This window comes from Malaclemys terrapin, chromosome 1 (genome assembly GCF_027887155.1).
Source record: "Malaclemys terrapin pileata isolate rMalTer1 chromosome 1, rMalTer1.hap1, whole genome shotgun sequence".
NCBI lineage: Eukaryota > Metazoa > Chordata > Testudines > Emydidae > Malaclemys > Malaclemys terrapin.
The window spans coordinates 133,770,192-133,789,535 of record NC_071505.1 but is presented as its reverse complement, the minus strand read 5'-3'; the positions used below and the strand labels follow the sequence as shown (position 1 = coordinate 133,789,535).

The following is a 19,344-nucleotide window of genomic DNA, read 5'->3' as shown; positions in this document are numbered from 1 at the left end:
GAACCCACTGCATTATGCATCTGCAGGGATGGCTTTCTTAAAAAAAATCCATTCGGAAAGGAAGTGTATCCTGGTTACATGAGAAGCAGAATGCTAGGTTTTTTGCTCCTTATAATCTATGCAAATGCAAGATTTGTGAAATGAGAGCAAAATTATAGACTGGCATATTGCAGACAGACATTTTCTATTGTATTTGTCTATGCATGAAGCCAGCAAGGATGCATTGGTAACATCTGGTAAAATATCGTCTCACGTTTATTAACGTTTCTTAATTTTTAAAAAGGAGAGAGAGAGAGACCCACATAATTAGAAATGCAACAGATAAAATATTGGTGTATTTTTGAAACTAGTTAACTACCAAACATCCTTATTCAGTAAAACTATAAAATGCCAAGTTGAGGCTCCAACCTGCATTCCCTGAGCCTCCCTCCCCAAACTCATCCTGAAGCCAGTGGATGTTTTGGAAGCAGAAAGAATGTAAGATAGGGCCCTTCGTTTGTGTTCTTATCATAATGAAGTTATGTAGGATCCTCAACTGGTGTCAGCTGACTCCACCTGAAGTCAATGGAGTGACACTGATTTACATCAGCTGATGATCTGGCCCATACTCTTAATTTTCTAAAGTACTAAGGTACTAGGGTGACAGGCAGTATATAAAAAAAGTGAGACACTCAGACAGATGATCAGTTAAAACAGTTAAGAAATGGCCAAAACATGTCACTGCCAAATTATTCTAAAATAATCTGGATCTTACTCATATTGATTTCAAGCTCTTACCAAGACAAATACATAATGTAGCATTACCATTTTGTGATAAAGAACACTAGATTACAGAAATCCACTACACATGTATCTAAGATCATTATGGCTACAAATATTGTATGTCAAGCACTTTTCTTATACCGTGCTGAGTTAAAAAAACAAATATAGACCCAGTCCCAGAAACCCTTGCTCATGTGAGAAACCTCAGTGAAATAAATGGGACTACTTGTGAGTAAAGGAGGACTATTCATGCCAGTGGGGGATTTACAGGAGTAGGCCCATATTTTATCAATTTCTAGACATTTACAGCATTAACACTACTTTATATGCACTATGGGCTAGACCCGCAAAGGGATGTAGGTACCAAAATGCCACTTTAGACATCTAACACAAAAATTTAGATCCTCAGCTCCCCTGCTCAGCTGCTGACTAACCCCGTAGACACTTATATTCTTTAGATGCCAACGTTGCCCTGGCAAAGTCAACACGGTGCCTAAATTTCTGCACGTGGGCATGCACAAAGCTGTCTAAATTCTGATGCTGCATGGCTGTTCAGCACCTAAGCCCTGGTGGGATCCTCAAACCTGCCCACCTATCTTGTCTGTGAGGCCTGATCTAGAAGGGATTTTTAGAGGCCACTTAAGAGCATGCCTACTACATTGGGCCCTGCACAAAATAAAACTGGAGGAGGAGGTGGTGCTCCCCACTCATAGAAGTTGTTCTACTTTTTATAAAGAATTCAATATTCATTGGGCCAGGATGAGAGACGGAGAATGACTCTATACCCCAGTGGTTAGGGCACCCACCTGGGAGACCCAGGTTCCAGCTCCAATACATGTTTAATTATTGTATACACAGTGAAACAACTTCAACAGGAGAAATTGAGAGAGCCCTATATCAGAATATGCCATAGCTCAGGGAGTAGGGCACTCACCTGGAGATAGGAGGCCTGGGTCCAAGTCCCAGCTCTGACCACTGGACTACAGGGTATAAGGGCATCACCTCCTCCTGAGTTTTTTGTGAGAAAGAACTGACCTGGCTTAGGTACTTAATGGCTTCACAGCTGCGAAGCCCAAGTGGAGATAGGCATCTTCCTCCAGTCCAGATTTAGGCACCTAATTCCATTTGAGGGCCAAGGCTTAGGCCACACCCCTAAGCATTTCACTTCTGGCTAGCTTAGGTGGCCCCCCGTTCAGTGTGCAGTATGTGGGGAGCCAGAGTGCCTAACCTGGGGCTGAGGATTTCACAGGCCAGCAAGGCAGCTGAAGTTACTCATTGCAATGCTGAGTCTAAGTCCCCTTTGTGGATATAGTCCTATGGGCCTGATTCAATGTCCAGTGAAGTGAATGAGAGTCCTGCCATTGACTTCAATGGGCATTGTATCAAGCCCTGTATTTATATACAAGAAGTTCATTAGAGGGCTATTTGCCAACATTTCTATGAAGAAATTTATTTTCAGGGCCTTTTATATTTCTTTATTTATACAGCACCCTGGGCATGGTGCTTTACAGAAAAATAAAAGACAGGGGGCTGAAACCAAAAGCCGTCTGTGCATAGTATTCACAGTGAAGTCAATGGAAGCTCCTCTCAGTCATGGCTGGCTTGCAAGATTTGGCTCAAGGTCTCTGCCTGACTAGTGTACAATCCCAAAGCCAATACTACAGAGCTTTACTCTCAGGAACCATCCCATTGACTTCAGTGTAGGGCTATTCATGTGAATAGGGCTTTGGGGTCAGTGCCTCAATTATGGGACTGATCTTATAAATCCTTATTCATATGATCCATCCCATTTACATCAGTGAGGCTGCCTGTGTGAGTAATAGGTTCAGAATTGGGCCCTGTAGGAATAACGGAAGGCAGAAAGATAGAAAATAAAGGGAAAAGGAAAATTGCTTTTGGAAGAGCATTTATGCAAAGTGTCCCCAAAATCCCTATTGTTGCACTTGCATGGATTGCTTGGTCTATTCTTTTAATATGAATGGGCATGGATGAAGGAGATGTCAGTTCTAGATCTGAGTTTAGCAATGGAAAGCAAGTCTAAAAAATGAGATTTCAGGAGGAGAGGGTGTGTGCTTGATACATATAGAGTTTAAGGCCAGAAGGGACCACCGCATTATCTAATCTGACCTGCTGTACATCACAGGCCACCAACACCACCCAGCACCGGCACGCTAAACTGAACAACTGAAACAAGACCAAAGTATTACAGACATCAGGAAACTGGATAATTGTGTGCCACAAGCAGAGACTAGGAGAGACTGAGGTGCACCAATGCCTGAGGCTTCTGGAATGTCAGAGAAATAATTAAGTGAGATATACAGAGATAATCCTGGCAAGTGACCTGCACCTACATGCTGCAGAGGAAGACTAAAAAACCCCAACGTCACTGCCTGTATGACTTGGGGGAACATTCCTTCCTTACCCACATATGACAATCAGTTGGACCCTGAGTATATGGGCAAAAGCCAGCCAGCCAAGCACCTGAGAGAGAGAATACTCAAGGTCACCTCAGAGTCCCTGGGCCACCCTGTCTATCTCTATTTGTGACCATCTTTGATACTTCAGAGTAAGGAAATTTAAAAAAAAATAAATCTCCCAGCAGGAACAAAATCTCTTCCTGACCCTTGCCAGTGGCTGGTCCAGGTGCAGGGAGTAGTATGAAAAAAAAGCATGAAGGCATGAGTGATACAAGGAGTTTATAACCTGACTGTTACAGTGATAGGGGTTATATACATAGTTGGAGTCTAAGTCCCCTGTAATAAACCATCCAATGATTATACTCATCCATACGTACCCTTTACACTTCTGACTGATATCATAGTCCAGAGGTTGTGGATTTGGGGGCAGGAGTACATGGACCAGGGTTCAGCCACTTCTTGGCTGGCTCAGACTTGTGTGGTATTGCAACCCTGTGTGCCCGATTGCAACACCACTCACTCAAATTTGGATTGGGTGGGGGGAGGAGGGTCAGGTTGCTGGTGGTGATGGGGTGCCTGAGAGGGGAAGAGGAAGGTCAATCCGGGGGAGAAATCTATCCCCTCCCACCCTTTAAATTGTACTTTGCAGTCCCTGTAATAGTCCTATTTTTATTACAATAGAACCTAGATGCTCCAGCTGAAACTGGGCTCCTATTGTGCTAATTGCTGTAGAAGCACGCAGTATGGCAGTCTGTGCCCTGAAGACCTCAAAATCTAAAGAGATTAGCTAAAGGGTGGGAGAAAGGAAGTACTAATATCCCCACTTTACAGATGGGGAATAGATAGATTAAGTGATCTGCTAAAGGTCACACAGGATGTGTGTGGAAGAGCCAAGAAATGAATCTAGATCTTTTGGGTCCCAGCCTAGTCTGAGCTCCTGCACATATCAGGCCAAAGAACCTCATCCACCCACTCCTGTTATGGACCCCTAACCTCTGGCTGAGTTACTGAAGGCCTCATATCATGATTTAAAGACTTCAAGTTACAGAGAATCCACCATTTACAGTGTTACCTCATCCTCCCTCTATAATTACAGAAAGTCCTGGTTCTCTTCCATGGATACAGAGGGCCATAGACACAATGAAAATCGTGTGATTCTGCTGTACCCCCTGGTATGCAGGATGCCAGTAGCCCTTAAATGTGGATGTGAACTCTGAGTACTGTAGAGCCCAGATCTGTGAAAGCTCCTTCTCTGCCATTGTGGATGAAGACATTAAGGTGGTCTATGTGAATGAGAAGGTCAGTGGATCTGCAACCACACAAATCCACCACTATGGATGGATGGGTGGAAAAACTGTGAGGGCTACTTGCAGCCCTGAGTCTTCACAATTACTTTGTGGCCCAGGAGTAGGATTTCATTTCCCAGTCACTCCTGTGGCACAGGATTTGTTTTTAATGAGTAATTAAAGTAAAACTGAACACAAGCTAAAAACCTATTAAGAAGATTTTTGCTAATAAGAGAGACAGCATGGCCTAGTGGCTAGATCATTGGTTTGGGATTGAAAAGACCTAGATTCTATTCCTGGCTCTGTTGCTGGCCAGCTGGGTGACCTTGGACAAGTCATTCCCCCCGGTGTCTCAGTTTCCCCATCTGTAAAATGGGGATAAGGATAGTGACATCCATTGTAAAGCACTCTGAGATCGACTGATGAAAAACACTATATAAGCATAATGTTTTCATAGATTCATAGATTCATAGATTCTAGGACTGGAAGGGACCTCGAGAGATCATTGAGTCCAGTCCCCTGCCCTCATGGGACTTGTTTCAGTACATGACTTCAGAACTCCATGCATGAAAGAATACCGCCAAGTAGAAGTTACTTACACCAAGAGAGATGGGACGGGAGTAGGGTGACCAGATGTCCTGATTTTATAGGGACAGTCCCAATTTTTGGGTCTTTTTCTTATATAGGCTCCTATTACCCCCCCATCCCCTGTCCCGATTTTTCACATTTGCTGTCTGGTCCCCCTAGATGGCAGGGTAGTGGAAGTGATGACGGACTCTGACTCTTTCCGAGGCACGGTGCCGACTGTGTTGTAGCATGTCATCACTGAGAAAACAGCTCGTGACATGCCTTTCAACTTTACTGAGAGGTCACATGTTCCAAAATCTTGTAACACTGGAGAGCAGAAAGTTGTAATGCCAGTGGTGATGATAAACAGCATATTGGAGTTATATGGACCAGATCCTTAGCCCATGTTCCAGTCAGAGCTGGCTGGGAAACAGTGTTCCGATCCTGTGGGAGTTTGAGATTTTGAATATTTTTCCTGTCGGGACTAAAAGTCAAAATTGTGAAAAGGTTTGTGAATCGATGCACCAAAAAAACATTTCAGCTTGGGTCAAGTGTTTTGATAATTTTGAAACTTTGGTTAAAACAGTTTTTGACTTGGGAGAGTCGTGGAAATTGACCCTGCCCTGCAACTAGTTTTGATTTCAACAAATCAGCATTTTCTGACAAAATCCCCCACACGTTTTCAGAAAAGTCCCAGCTAGCGCTACTCCAGCTGGTTTGTGCTGCTGAGACAGTGAAAAGCAGCCAGAAAGCTATCCTAAAGGGGCACCTGAGAATTCCCACTGACACAGGGGAATGCTCAAGTAGTGTAGAGCTTGATTAGGGAGCAAAGCAGAGCGCATCCCATTCCATCTGATCCTCAGCTGGTGCCTTGCCTCTGCAGCCAATATAACTTCGACTATCCCTTCAGTTGCTCTAATTTATAATGGGGGCTGTTCTGGTTTTTAGCCAGTCCAGGATTGGGGGAAATGGAACTCTGGCTGAGAACCACCTTCCCCTCCCCACTCCAGTTGTGCAGGACATACATTTGGCTCAGGTGAGGATTATGCCCAGTGTAATTAAATGCTCTCTATCCCTACTCAGAATTAATACAATGTTCAGGTTGTGAAATCAAACACTAAAAAGTCAGGACATTCCTAGAATTAGGGCATCTTCTACATTGTTATCCTGACCCATTGCATAACAAAGGTATTTTGGGGTGTGCATTAATAATATAAAATAAGATCCAGGAATGTTTATATTTCATAAGAATCATAGAACTTAGAGATAGACAAGACCTACTGGATCCTGTGGTCTGTTTCCTTGCCCGTATAGGGTCATTCACTATAGCAGATTGTTAATGTCTGGTCTAATTACACATATTGTCAAGGCCCGACTTGACAAAGCCCTGGCTGGGATGATTTAGTTGGGGTGGGTCCTGCTTTGAGCAGGGAGTTGGATTAGATGACTTCCTGAGGTCTCTTCCAACCCTAATCTTCTATGATTCTATATGCTGTTTTGTAGTGTTCAATGTGCTCTTTGTCCTGGGGTCATTAAGGGACAGATTGTGCTTGCTTTGAGGATATTGTGGTTCTACACTAACCCAAGAGAGCTCCAGGAGGGTGCATGGAGGGTGCATGGAAAGTGTGTACTCTACACAGGAACATGGGAATTGCCATATTGAATCTGAGCCTTGGTACACCTAGTTCAGTGGAAGATAACTTGTCCCTTTTAGGATGGACCAATTTGCTGCTGCTTGGGTGGCTGGGTCACAATGGAGAATGGAATTAGTACTATTGGTCCCCTGCCCCCCCAGCCCTCCTTGCCCTGCTTATGGTGATTTGTGCTAAGAGGGTAGCAGACTTTTGTCCCCAAAGGTACCAGGAGGGGACAAGGGACAGGGCACGTTCTAGTCATGACATTACACTAACCTCTTTTACTCGTAAACTATTTTTAGATCACCGAGAAAAATAGTAGTGGCAGGTGAATGGCGAAGTGAGTTGCTTTGGGCTCTGATTTCAGAGCATTCTGCTGGTTAGTACGCTGCCCACCAGCTTCGGCAGCAGCTTGACTTTGATCTAGGCTTGGTTCCCCTGAGCTGTGCCAGCACTTGCTTCTGTATGGCTGCTTATGTGTGTGGAGAAGCTGCGCAGCGTTCTTTGTGCGTCGCTCCTGAGCGTGGTGCCACACGTGTTTAATCTAAAGCCGATGGGCAGAGAAGCTGGCTGTTATTCAGCAGACTCATAGGCTGTTTCTGGGAGTTTGAAGCCTAAGTGAATGAGCCAGCTATGAGCTAAATACCTGCAACTCCCAGTGACTTCACTGGCCATGCTGGATGCGCAGCAACAGCACCTGGCTTACGGTCAAGCCTGTATTTTGGGGACTGAAGGGAAGGGTCAGACAGATTTTAAATTCTATAATAACTTGGGGTTTCCTACCCCATTTTTCTTTCCTCTGTGGGAATATCCTCTAAATACAATAACAAAAACACGTCCGTATTAAGGAGCAAGGGAACTACTCCTAGAGCCAGATGTGACTCCTCAGCCACTAGCTATACTGGCATGCTACAGCAGTGCCCTCACAGAGGTACAATGCCACCTGCAGTTCAGCAGTTGCCCACCCTTAGAAAGCATGCAGTGGGCAATCCTCTACCCCTACTCAGAGCCAGCTAGTGTCACTTGTAAGTACTGTCTTCATGGAGATCTTGTGTGTCCTGAGCACAGAGAATATGACCGTGTTCTGCTGCTGCACAGAGGCACAAAGGAGTGGAAAGTCCCTTGAGCCTTTTCCCCACCCTTGAGCATCTGCACAAGGCTGGACAAAATTTAGTTCCTATAATGTAATAGGAAATTATATGGGCTTTATAATGGAGAGAGTATTGAACCTGGTAGTCCTGGAGATGCCTTTCGCCTCAGACAATCTAATAAAATAAAGACATAATTTAAAAAGGCAGCAAAAATTTTGTCCCTTTTGTCTGCAAACACAAAAATTGAGTCTTGCTTTGAAAAATTGGAATGGAAGATGGATTATTTTGGTTTCATTGGATTAACAATTTGGAGAGCTAGACATCAGAATTGGAAAGGAGGAGGATTCAGGCAATCGCTGCCAAGACTGCTTTTTTGAAAACTCTGTTAAGTGCAGTGATGGAAAATAATTTATCTTTGTATTCTGAGAGTGAAATGTTACAGCATCATAAATAAATCTGAATGTCTTGGCTTTCCAGTCAGAAGTGACGATTCCAGTAACAAAACATATGCAAGGAAATTATGGAGAGAAAAAGTTCTTAGCTAAAATCTTAGACCTGGGCACAATAAATAGAGAAGTAAGTGTTAAGGTTAAGGTGTTACCCTCGGGCTTGGGAATCCACTTTGAGCTCCCTGCTTTGCCAGATTTCCTGTGTGACCATGGGTAAGTAAATGAGGGTATGTGTACACTTCAAGTTGGGGGTGTGATTCCCAACTCAAGGAGACATGCTAGCACAATGAGAGTAGTGCACTAAATATAAAGGATAGCCGTGGCAGCACAAGGGGCTAGCCAGCCTGAGTATGTACCCATTCGAGATGCTAGGCATGTAGTCAGGCTGGTTAGCCCCTCTATTTTTTAGTGTAGTAGCTTGATCAGAGCTAGCTAGTGTGGATATGCCTCCCTGAGCTGGGAATCGCACCCCCATCTCAAGTGTAGATATACCTCAAGTCTCTCTGTGCCTTAGTTCCCCATCTGTGTATGTAGATAATAGCCCAGCTCTACCCTAACAGGAGCATTATTAAGATGAATGCATTAAAGAAAGTGAGGCTCTCAGATACTATATACAGATGGGGGCTGTATATAGATCACGTAAGATCTGAGGTATGGGATACACATACTGTATTCAACTCTGACCTAACTTACAGTGGTATATCAGGAGTAACTCCGCTGAAGGCAATGATGTTACACTGGTGTAAATGGAGATCGGAATCAGGCCCATGATGTATTATCTATCCTTTTTTCTCTCTCATTCAAGCTGAGAGCCTCTTTATTAAGTCTCTGGGGGCGTACAGAGAGACAGGGACTAGAGTACATGTTCTCTATTGAAACAGAATTTCTGTCTAGCTGCATGCAGCAGCTGGTGTAAATCAGCATAGTCCATTGAAGTCCATGGAGCTCTGCCAGCTGACACAAGCTGAGTATCTGGCATGTTGTTTTTTCTCCTGCATGCTTTGATGATTTTCTTACAGTGTTTATGGAGGAAGAATATTTTAATAAATAGGGTTTTTTAAAAATAAATAAATAGTAAACACAGAGATCTATGTTAAAGTGATGTTTTGGGTCAAACACTTCTTGTTCATTTATTTACCCAACAAAGATCAGGCCACATCCAAGAAGCCACTTCTGTTCCCTCCCCCTGACAATCAGATTTTGCTTCTTGCCTAATTGTACAGCTCAGCCAACTGATGCAAAAGGAGACATCACATTTGACCTTCAGTCACATTGGGGTTCTAGTCTCTTCTCTAGGGTCCTGATCCTGTGAAATATTAAGCACCATCAACTCCGATTGACTTCACAGGCAGCATTTCTGGGGGTTGATGCCCCTGGGTATGTCCACACTGCAAGTGAAGGTGTAATTGTAGCACAAGTAGGCATACAAGCTAACACAGGTAACAATAGTAGTGAAGATGGGGTATCATGGGCTAGCAATCTAAGTATGAATCCGGGGTCCCTGGCAGCATTTTACATGAGCAATTAGCCTGTGCCATTGTGTCATCAGTACTATTATTATCCATGCTAGCTAGATTAAAGCTTGCATCAGTATGCCTTCACAAACATTGTAGGTGTGCCTACTACAATCACCCCTTCACTTGCAGTGTAGACACACTGTGAACTTAACTTCCTGCCTGTGTTATTCAGAGTAACATGTATTTGGAGATGATAGTTCCACCAGGGAGTGATTCATCTGGGATTTGAACTCATTGTCCTCCAATATGTTAATTCCTTGCTATCACCCTTAGATTATTCTGTCTTTGTGGACTGAAAGCTTGATCCCACAGAGGGGGAGTGTAAGCCTACTGTGTCTCAAGGCCAGGGTGCCCCCGGTGGTGGTGTTGGGGAATTGGTATGTCCGCTGGATGAAGTTGTTGGGCAGCCTGTCTGGTGGCTGCTCAACTGCGCAAATGACAGTTCAAACCTCCTGGGTGAGGGTTCAACAAATAAACAGGCAATCTATAGCTCCAATCTCTTGACCAAGGATTAAACAATCAAGCCAGCTAAGGCTCTGCCCTTGTAGATGGGAGCTGAGCGATTAAACAGTCCATCTCTTAGGCCTCCTAGCTGGAGTAAACAACTAGCATCTACGGCTCTGGACTCCAGGTTGAGAGCTGTGCAATTCAACAGGCTAAAGTTCAGACCTCCCAGGGAAGGGCAGATTAAGCAACAGCGTCTGGGACTCAGGCCTCCTGAATGGGCTGAGCACCGAAACAGTCTATAGTTCCGGCCTCCTGGCTGAGCAAACAACAATAGTCTATGGCTCAGGCCTTCTAGGACGAGGGCTGAACAGGCCACAGTCAATGGCTTGGAGTGCTTGGTTGAGGGCCGAGCAAATAAACACTATCTCTGGCCTTCTGGCCTACAGGATAGTGTGCATCCAGCCCTGTGAAGAGGGTGAGGGCGGTAAGGAGAACTGGGCCCGCGCTGCTCCACTGAGTCCCAGCCCAGGGCACTTGACGTGATGAATGGCCCCAATACAGGGTCAGCAGGGAAACGTGGAGTCACTGCATTGCCTCCTGACAGCACAACGGGACCAAAGTCTTGTTACCCTGGGCTACTTCCTACTGGCTCCTGGTGGCGATGCTCCGTCGCCACTGGGGCCTGGTTCCCAGTCTCACAGCCCTTCTTTCACTCCCTCTGCAGGGCGGTGGTTTGCCTTTTCTGCCCACTGCTGGTTGTGCGCTCTGCTGGTGGCTCAGCTCCCTCGGAGGGACATTTGCCTCCTTCACTGGTCCAGCCCCAACTGAGCTGCGGGGTGTAGCTTTTATATTTCCTATCCCGCCCCTGTACTTCCTGTAAAGGGGGCAGGGTGGGGTGGAGTTAGCTGTGCCCAACAGGGTCACTTAATCCCCTCTGTACCAGAGTGAGGTCACTCTTCCTCACGACAGGCAAGGTTGTGTGATAGCAACACGGAGCCATTGGTGCGGCTGGTGAGCAGACGGGAAAAAGAAGCACATTTCACTGGGCACAGAATATCCTGCATGCTTCATCCTTTTCATTTCAACCATTTTCAGCATTTGGTAATTCTGGGTTTATCTTGATGTTGCTGAAGTTAAGCATGCTGAAGGTGAAGTTTCCCTTAAGTGAAAAGCCATTGTATCTTGTAGGGGAGGGGCCACCTTACAAAGTCTTCAGTGGGGTTGGGAACTGAAATGGAAGGAGCGAAGTAGAAAACAAGAGAATGTGGAGATGTGTTCATATCAACTTGCTGCTAAGGCCATTCATTATCATCAATTCGCAGCCGCAGCAGCAACAGCAGCAAAGGAAATATTCTCCCCTTCAATTTCCTGACAGAAATGTCAGGAATCAGGGAGCCAAAGGCCTGGGTGATGGGTTAGACTTCCAGGGGATTGGGTCAATGCTCCCTTTATACTGCTTGTAAATAAACAACTTGATCTTTGCAACAGCTCCTAGAGACTCATACAAAATACAGTCTCTCTGTTTGCAAACCAGAGTGAAATTGACTTCTGTTAGGCTTTAATCACACAATGCAGGATTGCCCAGTCATGGAACTAGAAAGCACACCATGTGACTAGTCATGTGATCCACCCCAACCAATCTGAGATGAGATAAGAACATGACATTCAGAAAAGCACAAAGCATTTTGTTTCAGTTAGTTCAGGTGAATTTTGTTTAGCATTCCCTTGAAATCTCCATTAAACTAACCTTTTGCCAGTTCCAGCACCATTTTGCCAATGCTTAACCAAATCTAAGCTTGATAAGTTTCATTTGAATCAATAATGTGTGTTGACCATGAAGCTTTGTAACTCATGATCCAGTAAGGCAAAGTAAGCTGAGGAGAGGAAGTGATGCAGGCTGATAGGCTGGCTAGAACACTGTACCCATTAGATGTCATGAGGCAGTCAACATACACTCTTCTGTCAGCGTCTGGCCCTCAGAGCTTCTCCTGCTCTCAATTTCTCCTAATTGCATTCAGGTAGCTACTTCTCCTCATTGGCAACGGTCATATGAGAAAATCCTTAAAATGGCTTCTAGAGACATCATTAGCATGTGCTGGATTAAGCACCTATCTCCTAACCATGGTTTATTTCTGATCTCCTGTCTTCTCCGGCTGTGCTCATTTCAGTTTCAGTTCAGGATTGAGCTTTGCTCACCTTGCTGAGCACTGTGTATATTTCGGTCATGTCATTGAGCAAAATCTGAGTCCTGAGCTCTGGCTCTGCATTTCAGCAGCTGGCAGGATTGACTCATTGTCCAAAGCAAGGATATGGAAAATTAAGGCTGTTATTCCATTCAACTTATTTCTTCATTAAATATTAAACCCTGTATGGAATATTAAACCACACAGTGTTCTCATCAATACTAGACTTAAGAACAACTGAGTGAGTTAAGGATATATCTCAGCTAGAGAAGAGCAAAACAATCACAGGGAAAAACTGACTGTTTTTTAGTGGCTCTTGTTGGAAAAACTACTGGTCCTCTGCACTCGTAGAAATGGGTTCAAATATAGTGTAATAAGACTCTCTGAAAGGCAAGACCATAGTGCATCATGGGAGATGTAGTCTGACCAAAGAGCCTTGTGTATAGAGGAAAATGGGTGCATGAGACACCTGAACTACAACTCCCATGCAGCACTGCAGCAGCATTTTCAAACAGATCTTTTAACATTTTTGGCTGAATTTTTCCAATTTTAGGTCAACATTTTTCAGTATTTGAATTTCTGGTGAAATACTGAAATGTTCTGCAGAAAAGCATCCCAATTTTTGGATCAGCTTTGTACCCTGTAGCACATGGCCTTCAACATTAGGTTGTCTCTCAGTGGTCCAAGTAAGCCCTGTATTTGCACAAAGATGGATTGCAATGTGAGCACCTTATATATGGCCTGATCTGTCTTTCTTACATGTATCTATCTTCCTTATCTACCATCCTGCATGTTACTCTTCCTTCAAGCATTGGGGACAGAGCAAGTGTGACACTAGCACAGTGTTTTTGTGAGCATTGGTTTAGAAAAGGTTAACCTGTATAATAGAAGTAGGACAAGTCTCAAAATTATTTCTTGCATTTCTGCTTTTTCCTACCTTACATTCCATTTTTCCTGGTTTTTAAAGAAAAAAAAATTTTTTTTTTTTTTGGAGTGCCTGAATGTAATAGGAGGTTAAAATAGTTAAAGGAGGATTTTAGGCTATGAGAGTGCTGTCAATTGTTACTGTAAGGGTGGAATTGTATTCTTCTGGGATTCTTTTCTTTTACAAGAGACATACATTTACAGAGCCTCTAGGCAATTATTTCATTGGAAAAATATCTCTGTACACTCTTCATGTCATCTCTCTACCTGCCAGCTCTCTATTCCTTTCCTCAGCACTAGGCCAATAATGCTCCTAAGTGCTCATAAAATATTTCTTGAAGTTGCTGCCTTGTATAGTGGCAGAAAAATATATCCAGTTTAATATTTGTTGTTTGGATGATCTGTTTCCAGATAATGTAACTGAGTAATAAATGGAGACAGTCTGATCTCACACTGTTTGTATCCTGGTGTAAATCCATCAGTTTCAATGACATTATTTGTGATTTACAGTGGTATCTCTATGAGTCTACTTAAGTATGCAAATATCATATTAAATTAGTTTTTGTCATATTATGGATTCTTCAGCAGGCTCTAAAGATTATGGTACACGATTTCATGGGTGTATAAAAGTTTTAGTGATATGGTCTCTTGCATCCCTTTTGCATTTAACAATCAAACCTGTGGAAAGACATTTCAGAACTATCAAGAGCTGGCTTTTGTATTAATGTGAAGCTACACATTGTGTTGTACTCTTGTTTATGTTAGCATTGTTAGCAACAATTGATTAGGGTATACAATAAAGTTAATATCATAGGTAACATTTTTCATGGGCCTAATCCAAACCTTACTGGAGTCAATGGAAAGGCTTCCATTGACTTCAATGAGCTTTGGATCACACCACACATTTTTTAGTATTGGAGAGGTATGAGGGCCCCATTCTTTAATCTTATTCTCACTGGGTAGTACTTAGGCAACAAATCCCATGTAACCCATTGGGACTATTCATATGCGTAAGACCTAATCAGTATGATCAGTTAATTAGAATTAGGCCCCCGTTCAGCAAGATATTAAGCATGAGTCTAATTTTACGCACCAGTAGTTCCATTGGCATATATGGAACTAACATGTGCTCCCATTTAGGTTCATGGCTGAGCCCCTTGGTGAATCTGGGCTTAAAGCATTAAAAAGTTAGATTCACAAAGGGTCAGACATTGCGATGCTCAGCGTTGCAACACCTAACTTTTAAACGTCTAGAAAACCACTGGGATTCACAAAACCTGAGTTAGGTGCTCAGGCTTCCTATACCCCTAAGACTGGGATTCACAGAAGTCGGCATGCTAAGTGGCTCCTCAACTAAGCTAGCCAATGGGCGATGTGAAGGAGAGGGGTGTGTCCTACACCCTGCCCTCTCAGGGAGTTCAGTACCTAAGTCCAGGCTAGAGGGAAGCATCAACCTCTGCTCAGGATTCTCAGCAGTGAACCCTCTTTAGGCATTTCTTCATCTTGCAAGCAATAGCTGTAGCCACCAGCTCAAAACTACTCAGTGAGTAGGGTACTCACCTGGGGTGTGGGAGACCACTGGTTCAAGTCTTCCCTGTCCCAGCCTGATGCAAAGAGGTTTGAATAGGGAATCTGCCATCGCTCAGGTGACTGGCCTAGCCAATGGGCTATAGGGTAGTCTGATGTAGGTCTCCCTCAGTCTCTCCTGTTGAAGCTGTTCCACTTTGGAGAAATAAATATATAAATATTAACTGGGCCAGAAAGAGAGTGAGAATAACTCTATAGCTTTGTGGTTAGGGCACCCATCTGTGCGGTGGGAGACCCAGGAGCCAGTCCCCCTGCTCTCATGACTCTAATTATTTATACACAGTGGAACAGCTTCAACTGGAGAGATTGAGGGAACCCCTTGCCAGAATATACTATAGCCCAGTGGCTACGGAATGCACCTGAAAGATGGCAGATCCTTGTTCAAATCCTTTCTCCCCGTCAGGTGGAGGTGAGGGGGGATTTGAACTGGGGGTCTTCCACATCCCAAGTGAGTAGCCTAACCACTCTTTGAAAGTTATGAGGGAAGTCCTCCCCCATTCCCCAGCTGTTCTGGGTGGAGGTAGGCATGCTGCGAACACACCTATAGGATCAGGCCCCTGCAGGCGAGAAAGGCAGAAGGACACCTATCTTCCCCTGGTTCCTGCATTGCACTGGGGCTTAGGTGTCTGGACAACAAAAGTGAGGCAGCAGCGTGCATGCCCAGAGGTGCCTAAGGAATGTCTAGTGACAGAATGTAGGCACTGAATGAATTTAGTTGCCTACAGGGTTAGACAGCAGCTGAGGGGGGGTTCTGTAAATACCAATGGCATCTAAATCTGGGATTTAGGAACCTAAAGTGGCAGTTTGGCACCTCAGTCCCTTTGTGAATCTAGCTGTCTGAGCTTGATCCAAACCCTACTGAAGTCAGCTGCAGTCTTGTCATTGATTTCATTGGGCTTTGGAACAGGCACTAAAGGGACATTAATAGGAGTTCTGTATACGCCTTAGGCCTGAAGCTGTGGGTTGCTGATCTCAGTCTATTTCAATGAGATTTCTACTTAACATAAAAACAACAATGTATCTTTAACTCTTAATGTCTGGCACTTCACTTCTCTTTGCACATAAGGGTTTTTGGACTTGGTAAAACAAAGCTAAAGACTATTTAACAACCAGCTATAAGTAAGTCTACTTCATTAAGTTAAATCCACCTAGGGTTTCATGAGCATAGGGTTGGAGGAGACATATCCCCTATATATAATCAGATGAGGATTAGACAGCTACAGAATATAATGCATTATTACCCTAACAATGTGAAAACAGACTATTTATCTCAAATACTTGGCAGCAAAGAGCTTTTCATAAACGGTATGTTATCACTACAAAAAAAACTTTGCTAACTTAAAGTTTAGGTTACTAATGTGTATTTTTCTCATAGAATGATCACTAGAGAGCAAGGAAATAATATATTAAGACAACAGTCACACCCAACACAGTTCTAGTCTCCAACCTATAGTGCAATGCCAGCATGATATTCAATCACACCAACACACTAACTTCTTCTTTAAAACACGCAATTTCAGTTCAATAGTGCTATCACTTTCACAGAACTAAAATGTAAACACAACCTTAACTCTGACCTTGGGCTCAGTTAAGCACCTAATGGAATTTTCACAGCCAGATAAGCAGGTAGGTACCTAACTGCCAGTGATTTCAGTAGGAATTAGGTGCCTAACCTGTTTAAATGCTTTTGAAAATCCCACTAGAAGCCTATCTGCACCTTTAGGCACCTAAATACCTTTGAAAATCTGGCCTCAAGTGACTTAGAAGCCTAAGTCTCATTGAGGTGCTTTTGAAAATTTTACCCTTCATCATTTATTTAAAAAAATTATGTAAAAAAGTCAGTTGTCCCTTGAAGAGTTATTGTGCCTAATGTGGACACTATATTAAATAATTAAAATATAAAATAGAGGGATTTTAAATGGAAATCTCAACGCTTTACATGGAAATCTTAATGCAACTTTAAACTATCAATTCTTCCCTACTATATGATCAAGGCCCACTGGATCCTTTATTCTTGGAAGCCAGAATTATATCCTTACATAAATCCATGGTCAGTTTGATTTTACAAGGACAGATAAATATGCAACAGCTATCTACTTATGGTGATCATTTTCAAATAGGTTTAGCATAGCAATATAATTTTTAATTGCTCTTGGGCACACGCAGCACCTTTTGTATAAAGATGAGAATAGTTCTCTCGTTGCTTGTGTTTATTGAGTCATTTGCAATATATTGTTTTGTAATGTGTTTCATGGTAACGCGTATGAATATTCATCACATGCTGTAAAGCACGTAGTGTATGTTCTGTGCTGAGCAGATGATATTAAAAGGCCTCTCTGCTGAGCCTGACACTGCCAATTACCAGAGGGGTTTTGGTGATGCAAAAAACTGAATGCTCACAACAGGCCAGAGGCCACCAGGGGCCTGAGTTTCAGAAGCACTGAGCATCTGCAGCTCGATTAAAGTCAATGGGACAGAATCTTAGCATTTTACACTCACTTTGCATAGATGTAAACGACTACACAAGGTGCAGGGCAATGCGGAATCAGGCTCCATGTTTTTAAAGGAACACTAAGCAAAAAGCAGACTCAAAACATCTCCCTTAAATGTAAAGAGATACGTACCCAGTCAAAAGGAGTTATGCATATATAGGAGGAGCAGAATACCAATGCAGAGTATGACCGTGTTGGTCTGAGAGGGGGATTATTGTATGTGAATCCCATATTTTTATCCATTTCTTTTTCCTTGTTATCACACATCTTGAGAAAGACCAGAGTGTAGCCAAGACACTGATTTTACCTTCAAATGTATTTCGGTAAGTAAATCAAATGCCAGTTTTTAAATGAAGCTCAGAATGTAATTATAAATTCTCTGTTTGATATAGAAGAGATCCAATAACTTTAGGAATATCTGTCACACATGAACAGAGCCCCCATGGCTCCCCAAGGTTTCAATCCTGTGAGGGTGTGCAGGCCCTCAAGTCTCAATAGGCCAAATTTTGCTGTGAGTTACACCAATATACATCTGGGGCAACGCAGATGACATATGGAATTATTCTGGATTTACACCAGTGTAACAGAGCAGAATTTGGCCCGCTGACTTTAGCAGGACTTGTTTATGTTGAGCACCTCAAAGGACTGAAAAAAATGCAAAGGGCCAATTATTTCTGACAGTTTCACTGATGTAAATCCGGAATAACTGACTCAAAAGAGTTAATTTCTTGAGCTGTCTGTTAGTGATCACATGGACAGATTTATAGCTCTTGGTATTTGGCTCAGTTTGGCTTCTGGAACCTGCTGGATTTGCCTGCACTATTAACTCAGATGCCAATTTAAGATCAAACTATGACATAACAGCATCATTACTGAGAAAATCCTTCATGGAGTCAAATTGACATGGTTCTGACCTTTCTAATGTAGTAGGATTTTTGTTATTGTTAGTTTCCTTTACTGAGCACTTGCATATGAAAACTTTGATAAGTTATGCAAATCATGCCAAGAAAATGTTTTTATGAACTGGCAATTTATGATACAGCTGCTTCTTTCATGTCAGGAGCCTTCTTTGGATCATTTTGAATGCCATGCTGTGAAGAGAAAAATGTCCAAAGAAACCCTATGTATATATTCCTTGTGGGATTCGCACTCAGCTGTGTTGAAAGTCAGATTGTTGGCAGCAAAATGGTCAGATACATTCCTTTTGTGCTTCATGATTGTTCTGCTGAAAACCAGTGTCACCTCTAAAAAGAAAAAGTCCAACCCAAGTCTGATTAGATGCTGACTGTCCTTCTCTCAAACACTTCAATGGTTAGGAAAAAAAATCAGTTTTTAAAGCCTCTGGCAATGCCTTAGCACTTTAAGCATTGAAATAAATGTTGCACATTTTGACTTGGGATCCTGTTCAAGCTGACAGTAGTTTATCCAAGTCTAATTTGGAAAAGATGCAAGATCTATCTGATAGATTTCTGATGCCTTCTATTGTCTGAAGAACATGGCATCCCTTTTTATGGCTGTACTAAATAACCTCATGTCTATGCATGTAAACAAACCATTCCAGGATCTTTGTGTTTTGGAACTGGTCCTCTGGGAGATCACCATGGTATGGTACCTGCTATCTCTACAGTAACTTGCTCTTCCATATTTCTCTAGTTCACTCAATGGTGAGGTTCCGTGATGAAGCTGGAAAGCCTAAGGCATAGTTTCTGCCACATGGAGAGTGAATGCTCTTTCGTTTTCTTACATCCTTTAATCTTTAGCTATGGGTCTAATGCAGGAGATACCAGCCTTTTATTCATCCCAGTTCTCCTTCTCTGCTTTAAGTCAGTAAATGATCACTTCCTTTTATCTTTCACAGAATATGAAAGTGGCCTGTTTGCATCCTGATTATTACAGACCGAATACCGCCTTGGATGGAGTAATGCTGACTCCGATCCACTTCTGTGGTTGCTGCATTAATATGATCAGACCACAGCATTTGGCATCCA

General features: G+C 43.0%; 1 protein-coding gene across 3 annotated transcripts in view; it reads left to right on the top strand.

Annotated features, from left to right (window-relative positions):
* Window positions 1-19,344, top strand: part of PRMT8 (protein arginine methyltransferase 8) — a 104,736-nt gene that overhangs the window by 3,157 nt on the left and 82,235 nt on the right. The window lies entirely within an intron of this gene.